At 37.3% G+C, this 11,899-nt stretch overlaps 1 long non-coding RNA gene across 1 annotated transcript; it reads left to right on the top strand.

Annotated features, from left to right (window-relative positions):
* The first annotated feature begins 271 nt into the window (after positions 1 to 271).
* On the top strand, positions 272 to 9,842 carry LOC126458463 (uncharacterized). Its single transcript, XR_007585638.1, has 2 exons — positions 272 to 961; positions 9,404 to 9,842. It is a non-coding gene; the product is annotated as an uncharacterized LOC126458463 (long non-coding RNA).
* Positions 9,843 to 11,899: the final 2,057 nt, after the last annotated feature.

Genomic DNA, 11,899 nt, shown 5'->3' with positions numbered 1-11,899 from the left:
AAAGGATGTCAATTTTCTCATTTTCAGCTATTCTCTCGAAACAGCCTCTCCGGCATCTACAATCAATACAATTGTTTAACAATGTGTCACTCAATCAAGTCTTCTACGATCGATATTGGTTAAGAATACAGGTTACACCAGTATAGCAACTTCGGCATCGGAAAAACACAGAGTGGAAACGAAGCTTATTATCGTCAATATTGATTTAGTAAAAATTTGACTATCCAGCAGTCCTATCCTGTTTTCTTTTTTGCAACGTGGTTGATTATCTTTGGTTATGGCTTGGTTTATTCTGTTTTTCATATGAGTGAAATCATTACTCTTTCTTCTGAGCGATGTTGCGTAAGACTGACTTCGGCACGACAATCAAACAGCAACTGAATGAATATCAAATCACGCGGGAAGATTTGCGCGGGGAAGTAGCACTTAGCCACTTTTCTGCTCCGCATATCTTACCCGCAGTACAAGTTTAACACAGAAACGGAAGGCTAACTTAATGCTTTTCACTGCTGTTTAAATCGTCTTGTCCAAGTAATTCACGATGTTCAATAAAACAAAATACGCACATTTCGACTTGATACCTTTCAGCTCCGACCGATTCAATTATTTTGCAAGTGGCTTGTTTTCAAACCAATATTTACTAGAATATGTTTGTTTCTGTCATCATACATTTTCATTTTTGTCAGTTTTCACTGTTAATGATGCTCTCCCCCGCACAGCTCAGAGATATGTTAAATCGTATATTGATCATGCTAGGTTGACACTGACAATTTACGTTCTGAAATTAAAATAAAAACAGAAGAAATGCGAACATACCAGCAGGTATCAACAAAAGTAACCTGTAAGAAAAGCCATTGATCGTACTTATCACTGAAGAAACATGAAATAAAATTTAAAAATTTGTTATCCAAATTTGATACAATTTGTAACATTTGGAATACAAAGCTTCACATCTGACCAGGTTAGTCGATGTGCTACAGTGTTTTCATGTCTTCTGTTTATTACTGGTAACTGGCGCAATTGAAGTTGAGCGTCTGTGCTTTTAAAACTACTATTTTTTGGCGGCTTGTTTAAGGTGAACTTCAGGCCCAACATTTAACTAGATAGATGGGCAATCCGTGTCTACTTAGTTAAAAATATTATTGTGCAAGTGTGCTACTACAATGCAATGTTTTTAACTGTGTGATTGTTGTGGTGCTGTGTTGCATACTGTGGAGATGGAGAAGGTGTGAATTTCTTGTGAGGAGTGCCAATTTATTGTGAGGACATATTTTTCGAACTTTAAATTCGACACTTTTTCGTTCTTTCTATTTGGCCCAGAAAATGATATCTTCCCGTTCTTCCATACAGGTCCATGGGGGAAGTGTGTACGGGCAACTCTGTACGGAAGCATAGTTGAATGCACTTGCAGTATAGCATGACTGTGTACTGTCTAAAGTATAGTTTGTGTTTGTGTAAAAATGACTACTACTGCAGTGAGTTATTTGTACAGTGAGGGACGAGGGTGCCTTGTAGCAGTTATTGATGGATGTAAGCCAGTATGCTACAGTCATGTTTAAGGTCCTGAGGAGGGAGCAGAGTGGTAAAGTGGGAACTGGCATCTATATACATAGATGCTAATTGACCTTTTCTTGCAACTTGATAACGGTTTGAATAAGAAAGTGACAGAGAAAAGTGTTGGAACTTCTCATTTAGAACCTATGCATTGTACCAGTACTAGAAAATCATCTTTGGTGTTGTTGCTATGTATGCCTTTTTGTATATGTTCTTTACATTTTAGTAGTCCGTGTGCGGTATTTAGTTTCAAAACCAGAGCCACTTCTTACTTAAGGATCAAATTACAACAGGTTATGGGGTAAGTCCACACAGTACACCAGTATCACATCAACAGAATTTTATTGGAAGCAAAGAAAACTACATATTTATGTATTAGATCAAGAAAGTTCACTTTAAGATACAAATACAGAATGCTGACATCATGATTTTGATCAATTTTCATTCATTTCCATCGAGAGACAAGAAAATGCAACAGAAGGCAGTTCGTAGTGAAAACTTAGTTGCAAGAATTGTGAAAACGCATAAGTGAGGAGATCAAATATGAAACTGAAACATGTACTGCAAGAGCTAAAATATCTTGTCAGCTGACCCAGGTTGTTTATTTGCATCTATAGAATACAGCAACCTAGAAAGAAGCATAGCATAAATTACAACAAATGTATGAGGACTTTAGACTTTATCAGAGGATAGGATTATTGACAATATTTTGACAACTAGCTTGCAGAACTGTTCATATGTGGAAGAATATTCGTTGAGAACAATTTCAACACTAAACAAATTTAGAGAACTCCATTATGCTAATAATTGGGGATTCAATTTAAAAAATTGCTACAGGAAGTAAAAAAAAAAAAAAAAGGACAACCAGAATAACTCTCACTAAATTCCCAGAGGTCTGAGATGTCACAACTGCAACAAATGACTGTTACAGTGAAGACAAATAGAAAATTTGCCATCAAAGAAGCAATTTAGAAGACAGTCTTAACATTACCAGTGTCACCTCTGATAGACACAAAGACTGGTACGTATATTCTGGTTTATCAGCAGACATATGCCAAAGTGCCCATCTGATTTGAATTCCACAGAGTCCGAGCACAGTTCACAAGAAGTGGAACTTACCCATTAAAGAGAGAGATTGCAGGCATGTTGAAACACTAGTAGGCAGAGAGAAGACAAGTGCTAGTGTGACATATGTACTCTAAGTACCTCAATCGAGTACAAATATACATTATGTAATAGTGGAACGGGGTGACATAGTCATTTTTGATGATAGAGACTGTCACACTTGTAATGTAGAGTGTAAATTGATAGCCACAACATCCTTTCATCAGGGAAGAATAGATACAGGAGAAATAACAGTGGAGAAAATTTTGACAAATGGAATGTTCACAGACGTGATAATAGGCCTCTGCCAAGAACCAGACATCATAAACTGACCAAAAACATGGACTACTGGCTGACTGCATCAACGTTGATTTAAAAACCTACATAACCGAGGGTCCCATGGTCATGTTTAAATCTTATTTATGATTAAAGAACTCAAAAACATGCTAATAGCAAGAGCTTTGATAGTGTCAAGGAATACTTGACTCATCAACGTTCAAGATAGAACAGTTTATTTCCTTCATCATAGTGGTCATTTGGAAAATAAAATGTATTCATTTATTATTGTAATTTAATATATTGTGATCGTTCTTATGGTATGGTTTCATGTTATACATGAGAATATTATATTAGCCAACATAAAATGGTAAATATTTCGCACCCTCTTATCTATATAAGATCATGTATGTCAAATCCTATATCATTTTCTATATCCTTTTTTAATGATGAGATACAAGGAAGCTAAATAAATCAGATCAAATCAAAAGTTGTCGTTGCGTTGCACCAATATTAAATGACAGTTAGCAAAACATGTTCAGCTAACTGGTAATTTGACTGCAGTTAACTCCATGTGGTACAAAGGAGGGCACCTAAACGCATGCAAAAATGATGCTAAGAAAAACAGGCGAGTGTAGGGTTAAGAAGAATCTGGACTCATCGATTCACATTACAGGCTAATCGTGCTGTATAATGATCTTACATACATGCTAGTAGAAGATTTTCATTAACTCAGTTAAATTCTCATCCCATTTTCGCTTTTAAACTGATTATAGTTTAAGTATAGTGTCTAATGTCTGTTTGTACTGGCATAATATCTATCAGCAGAAAATGCTTCTATTGGAGCACAGAAAAGGAGATATGACCCTGCTTAAAAGACTCTGAATGGAAAGTGGGATACAAGCTGCCTTGTTCTAGCTTCCTCAGTAACTTTAAAAATTTTTCAAAATAAAATATTCCTGATGCTGCAATGGCTACCATCAAGTACCCGTAACGTACTTTATCACAAATTGCAAAACTGAGATTTGTTTCATAATTTTGTTTGAATGGAAGAGGAGTTTTTTCAAAGTTACTTGTCATCACTGAAAAAGATATTTTTCAACAAGATACAAACTTGAGGCAGTCCATAAAATCAAGAGATAGTTGTTACAGGTTTTACATGATGCTTCATAGTATTAAACTTCCAGGTTGTAACTTGTGTTTACTTTCTGACACAAACTGACAGTTACGTTAAGATTTCTGGCCACTGGGCTAACTTTTCAGTCATTGGTCTTTGCAACAAGAATTGCAGCAAATACATTATTTATAATAAATAACATTGACACTGCAGGTAATACTTTTATTAAATTGAGAAAAAAAGATGAAAAGGAAAAAGATTTTTGGAATGAGATGGACGCATACCTGGCAGCTTCCTCTTTGCAGCTCATGACGTTATCAATTAAACTACAGCTTCAACACAACTGGACTGGTCTCTGTATTGTTATATACCTTGTAAAGACTGTGTCTACAACTGCCATTACTTGATATTTAACAATACTGAATTGTATCAGAATGGTGCACTTTTGATAGGTCATCATTGTGTCATAGCATTGAAATTCACTGTACCAGTTACTTCAGGAAATCCATCTAGCACACTGAAACCATCCAGCATGGAGTGTATTTCCACTCAAGAATAAAACTTAATGTATTGTGGAGACACTGCTGCTACGATCCCCGATACATCACTGATGGTTCTTTGTGCTGCTGTGCTATGTACATTAGAACTGTCACCAATAATTACTTTAAATGCACAAGTTACAATGCTCTTAATGTCATTAGAACCCTGCTTATTGGGAAGACAGGGTTATTCAAATACATAGGAAATTTCAACTTCTGGTTGATTTGACCTAATAACCAATACACTGTTTCTTTTGAAGGATGGAAACTCTTGTGAAATTTCCTGTCCCTGTAATCTTCAAAAGGATTTTCCCTTTCCACAAGTACACCAATATGTTTGTGGCGACAATTTACATGCTGAGGACATAACATTTTTCATCTTCTACACTATCTAAAACATCAAAATCCACCATCATCTTGCTGTGATATGTGTCTACTTTATTTTAACCATGATCAGTTGAAGATAAATGAGCATACGACCTAAGTCAACTTTAACTGTGATCAACTCCTTCATTTAACTTTAACCAAGGTTGGTGCAGTTGACCATGGTTAAATGCCAACTTAATTGTGGTTAACTTTGATTTGATGTTGGTGCAATCAGTCTAAAGTATTTAGAACTATTACTTTTAGTGGGATTGTTGGAAGTTATCATATCAAATTCATACCTTTACTAGGAAATCAGCTTTGGTGTTACTGCAATGGACACTACTTCATACATGTCCTTTGTCTTTTCAGTTTGTAGTCGTTCATGTTGAGCTTTACACTCATTCTGCATGAAAATAAAGTGCTAAATTTAATTTCAAACCTCAACTGCTTTTTATTTAAGGCTCAAATTGCAAAAGCAAGTTTTCGGAACCTTCAATATTTTGTAAATGTTTGCATTTGCCTTCATTACTTGATACTGCTGAAACTGCATTTCATAGAGCAAGGGTACCAAGATTATTTCCTATCAAGAGCATGAGAACCAAACAAGCCTATGTTATATAGGAATTATTGAAGTCACAGTATTTACTGTAACAGAAATGCTAAATATAAATGGGCAGCTAAAAAGTCTACTCACCAAGCAACAGTAGGAGAACATTCACTCAAAAAGGTTTAACTTCTTGTAAGAAGGTGCCACTAGCTCCAAAATCTCACAAAAGTTAAACCTTTTTGTGTGTGTGTTCTCCTGCCGCCGCTTGGTGAGTAGATTTTTTGTCCATCCATTTACATTATATTGTCAGTAACTAATTATTTTCATTGTTAAATGCACAATTCAGTAAGAGAGAAAACATAATCTCTATAAGAAAATGTGATATTTTGCAGTGAATTTGAAGTCTGTACACCAGAGTCCATGAAGGGCAAATGACCCCTTTGTGCCTTATTTCCCACCAACCTTGTGAGCATCTATGGATAAATCCAAACTATCAGAATTTTGAGCAGTTTAAAACTGAATCTCTTCAGCAATTCTGTTATTGTCTTTAAACTCCTCTTCAGTAATCTGAAAATAGTGAGTCTATTCTTTGCACTGATCTGTTGTGAAATTATGATATTTGATGAGAGAAAGATCATATATGAATAAAATTGCTGTAATAACAGAAGAATTACTGCTGTGTTGCTCCATGTAGAATAATCTTTCTGTAGTACTTGTTGTGATGTTAGACACCTTAGTGGTACTACCTGGTATTCATACTGGGGATTTAATTCAATGTTTATTGTATTACATGTGAGTGACAACTATCTATTAGGAGTCGTACATCTGTAAAACTTAGATTATGAACTTACCGCTCCATTTCAAGTAACTGCAGAAAGAAATCAAGTGAGATGATTTAATTCATAAGTCAGCTGAATCAAGTAGAAAAAATCGTATTACTGAGTGATAACAGAGAGCACAGGCTGCTGAATTTGAAGCTCCACAGTAGTGTGATGAAGAAAAGACAGTCACCAATTTGCCATTTTGTTCAATCTGAAAATTGATGATAGATGTTAAATTTTTAGGATGAATTAGTGTGTGATAAGTAGGAGATATTTTCTTAAGTGAAGATTATTCTTTTCATTCAACATCTCTGAAATTCATTCTAATAAAGAAAAATCTTTCACTAGTGTAACTGCTTTGCAAAATGAAATACTGACAAATGAAAAACTTTGCAAGGATTCATAAGTTGAGGCTGCAAAATTCTTAATAACTGTGCTAATATATCAACAAAAATAACCAGTGTTTGAAAATATAATATGGATAGATAAAAAATGTACTCACCAAGTGGTGGAAGGAGGGATCATCTTAAAGAGATATGGAAACACATGAGCTTTCAGAGCCAGTGGCTCCTTTTACTGACAGAAGTGTCAAAGGGAAAGGAATCAGTATGAAGGAAGAGGACTAATGAGGTTTAGGAAATGCGAAAAGTCAACCAGAAGCCTGGATCAGGGGGACTTACTGGACAGGATTAGAAGGAAAGACTGATGCAGTATAAAAATCCTAGACTGAGACAGATAAACATTAAAGTTGCTACACACACTTCAGCGATGTCACAGTACCCACAACTGCACTGGCTGTGATGCCAGAGTGACATCAATTCATAGTGGTCAGTGTTTCTTTGGTGTGTGGCAGTGCACTTGAGCAGCTGGATGGCGAAGTTCTCAGGATATGATCTCATGTTGATTACTGTGATTTTGGATGAAAAACAGGAAAAACAAGTGAGAAATGGAAGTGGTTTTATAAGGTGTGGGAAAATAAAGCAACAGAAGGAGAATTTGCCACTCTGTTAAGTGAATTAATGTACAGGGTGACAATTATTGACCTGTATGAAATGAATGGTTTGCATTAGGATGTTCACACTGCACGGTTAGCTGACGGGCATGACGGGAATTAGTATGCACATGCGCACATGAAGCCCACTTTCATTTGGATGGGCTCATCAATAAGCAACCTTGGTGCCTTTGGGGGACTGAGAATCTGTATTTCATGACTGAGAAGTCTCTTCACCCTCAATGGTTAACTGTGGCGTGCAATGTCCAGTCATGGAATAATTGGTGTGATATTTCTTAATGGCATGATGACTACCAAACTGTACATGAAAGTTTTGGAAGACGATTTCACCCCCATTATCCAGAGTGACCTTGATTTCAACAAGATGTGGTTCACACAAGACAGAACTTGACCCCATCAAAGCAAGAGAATGTTTGATGTCCTGGAGGAGCACTTTGGTGACTGCATTCTGGCTTTGGAATACCCAAAGGCCACTGGCATGGGCCTTGATTGGCTGCCATATTCTCTGGATATGAACACATGTGCCTTCTTTTGTCACACTATATTAAAGGTGAGGTGTACAGCAATAATCCCAAAATAATTGCTAAGCTGAAAACAGCCGTTTAGGAAGTCACTGACAGCATCGATGTTCCAACACTTCAGCAGGTCATGCAGAATTTCACTATTTGTCTGTGCCACATCATCGCCAATGATGGCAGGCATGTCAAACATGTAATAACCTAAATCCAAATACCTGTAATGATGTTTACATATTGAATAAAGTGTGTGTATGCCATAGTTTGTAACTAATTTACATTTATTTTTCATATAGTTCAATAATTGTCACCCTGTACAATGGAACAAAGTTTTATGAATATTTCAGAATGTCAGAAAATACATTCAACTTACAGTTGAACAAGTTGGAAGTTCATCTGGGAAAGTAAAACACACACTGGAGAAGAGCCATCACACCAAGACAATGGATTACCATTTGCCTGATGTTAGTTGTATATAACATAATTAACACACACTTTGGCAGTTTATTGGGAATTAAATACTAGGGGCATTTAATAAGCAATGCAACACATTTTCATTGTAAAGCAGATTGGTTTTATTCAGAATTTCAATACACCATTTTATTCCTCACTCTTATGACTACAACCCCCCCCCCCCCCCCCCAAAAAAAAATCCCTTTTTTTCTTCAACATTACCTCCTTTCACTGCAACAGCCTTAAGCCAGCATACTGGGAGAATCTGTATGTCTGCATGGTACTACTGTACTGGTTGACATCAGAGCCAGTGTCTTGATGCATCAATAACCTCCCCATCACCGACATACTGCTTCCCATGGACTACATCCTTCATTGGGCCAGAAAGGTGGGCATTGGAAGGTGCAATATTAGGGTTGTAGGGTGAATGAGGAAGAACAATCCGGTGAAATTTTGTGAGTGATTCTAAGGTATGCAGACTTATGTGAGGCCTAGTGTTGTCATTGGAGAATGAGAAGTTCTTTTGTATTTTTGTGATTACAAACATACTGAAGTTGTTTCTTTGATTTCCTCAGGCTGTTGTGGCACACATGAGATTGGACAGGTTTGCATGAGCATCTTGTGATGATGACAGACAGCTTGCCCAATGACTCATAGTGCTTTTGTTCACTGCAGGTCTCTATAGACACTCTGCAAGTGCCTATGAATATCTGTGGTGCCTGTGAATATCTGTGATGCTCTGGTGTTCCACCAAAGAAACTCAATGACAGCTCTGTGCTTGGAATACACCTCCATTACAGAGACCATTTTGTAGGCTACTAATAGTGCCACCACCTGTTGGAAAATTAGGGGCTAAAGTGGGAATGTTCCATGATGTCGCGCAGCAAATACATTTTTTCATCCAAAACTGGATGAGGGAAAAAAAGTGTTGTATTACTTATTGAATGTCCCTCATACATGAAATCAACATTCATCATTTTTGGCTTCTGTTGTGTAGTCTTAAATGTTTTCTTCTGGTTAGTGTGATACTGATTCATTACCGCTAAGACCACTTGTGAAATTGTTGTTTGTTACATCCCTATTGTCTACCTTTTTTCAGATACTTGGCTGTTGGAGATGTGCTGAATATGATATCATTTAGCTATCACAAGGTACATAGTATGGTTGATAAGACCATATGGGAAACCTGCAAGATAATTACAGACAATGATGAATCAATTGATGCCTGCTCTGACAGAAGGAATGTGGAAGGACATTGCTAATGCTTTTTATAAAATGTGGCATTTTTCTGAACTTCATAGGAGCTATGGATGGGAAACACATTTCTAATAAGGCTCCTTCAAAAACTGGATCACTATTGTTCAATTGCAAAAAGACATTCTCTATAACTTTGTTGCCTATTGTAGGTGCTCAGTGTCAGGGCACATGGAAAGATAATGTTACAGTTATAGCTAACACTCTCAGACAATAGTCTTAGTCTTTTACCTAGCTGGTTGCATTCGTTGATGTAAAATCAGAAATATACATTTAATTATTTACCAGCTGTTTTTATTTCTGCTCCTGTTTCATTCCAGAGTGTATTACTCAGCTCGTATAAAGAGCCATTGATGGGAGTACAGTTCACACTGTCAGAGTCACACCATTGCCAAGTGTGAACACTGTCCTTCAAATACCGATATAACAAGATGGTCATGGCACTGTCATGTCACTGTTATGTGTGAAGTGGCCTTAAGGTGATCTTGCAAGGAAAAAGTTCTATATTTAGGTATAATCAGGATTACACCATTAAAAAACTAATTTGATAGAAAGTAAATATGAGTGTTTAATATGGTTATTTAAAGGAGGGATTTTGTACATATTACACAAAATGGTTTTCTGAGTTCTTTGTGTATTTGCTCTGTAAAAGAATATTCAAGATACACAATCATATGACAAGATGTAGCCTCCAAACCATTGCATGAAACATATGGTACAGTATCTTTACACAGGAGGAGGTACTGATTAGCAGATAAACATATAAACATAGTGCTGAAATATGTAGCTCAATTTTCAAACTTGTATTTTTTTGTTATACCGCACATGTATGAGGGATACTCATATAGTTTTCATTATCAACTCAAAAAGATAAAGTTGCATAATTAATTTTTGGTTTATTTGTGGGTGCACATTTGAAGTCTTGCTATACACTGAAATTCCTAATCCAAAGTACTCTAGCACACTGCTAGAGCAGCCAAAGCAAAACTGCAGTACTGTGTAGTAATCCATTTTCGGCGTTTTAACTGGGAAAAATGCTGAATTGGAAGAAGTGGATGGCAACAATGCACCATTATACACTGAAGAGCCAAAGAAACTGGTACACCTGCCTAATATCATGTAGGGTCCCCACGAGCATGCAGAAGTGCTGCAACATTACGTGGTATGGACTCAAGTAATATCTGAATTAGTGCTGGAGGGAATTGATACCATGAAGCCTGCAGGGTTGTCTGTAAATCTGTAAGAGTACGAGGTGGATGGAGATTTCTTCTGAACAGCACATTGCAAGGCATCCCAGATATGCTCAATAATGTTCATGTTTGGCAAGTTCAGTGGTCAGTGGAAGTGTTTAAACTCAGAAGAGTTTTCCTGGAGCCATTCTGTAGCAGTTCTGGATGTGTGGGGTGTCGCATTGTACTGCTGGAATTGCCGAAGCCTGTCAGAATGCACAATTAACAAGAATGGATGCAGATGATCAGACAGGATGCTTATACACATGTCACCTGTCAGAGTGGTATCTAGAAGTGTCAGGGATCCCATATAACTCCAACTGCACATGCCCCATACCATTACAGAGCCTCAGTCAGCTTGAAAAACCCCTGCTGATATGCAGGGTCCACGAATTCCTGAGGCTGTCTCCATACCCGCACATGTCCAACTGCTCGATACAATTTGAAACGTGACTTGTGTGACCAGGCAACATGTTTCCAGTCATCAACAGTTCAATGTTGGTTTTGATGGGCCCATGCAAGATGTAAAGCTTTCTGTCAGCAATCATCAAAGGCACACGAGTGGGCCTTCAGCTCCTAAAGCCCATATCAATGATGTTTCATTGAATGGCTAACATGCTTTCGCTTGTTGATGGCTCAGCATTGAAATCTGCAACAATTTGCGGAAGGGTTGCAGTTCTGTCATGCTGAACGATTCTCTTCAGTGTTGTGGGTCCTGTTCTTGCAGGATCTTTTCCAACCACAGCAATGTCAGAGATTTGATGTTTTGCTGGGTTCCTCATATTCGCAGTAGACTCATGAAATGGTCATGTGGGAAAATCTCCGCTTCATAACTATTTTGGAGATGCTGTGTCCCATTGCTCATGCACCGACTATAATGCCACATTCAGACTCACTTAAATATTGATAACTTGCCATTGAAGCATGAGTAACAGATCAACAGCTCTACTGACTGTGCCAGACACTTTTTGTTTTATGTAGGTGTTACTGTTTTCAGTGCAGTAGGTTGTGTATTTGCATATCTCTGTATTTGAATACACATGCCTATGCCAGTTTTTTGGCACTTGGGATTATGACACACTGGTTAGGTGGTGTAGATGCTTCCAGTGTGG

The sequence above is a fragment of the Schistocerca serialis genome, chromosome 1 (assembly GCF_023864345.2).
Source record: "Schistocerca serialis cubense isolate TAMUIC-IGC-003099 chromosome 1, iqSchSeri2.2, whole genome shotgun sequence".
Taxonomy (NCBI): Eukaryota; Metazoa; Arthropoda; class Insecta; order Orthoptera; family Acrididae; genus Schistocerca; species Schistocerca serialis.
This window is presented reverse-complemented; position numbering and strand designations above follow the sequence as displayed.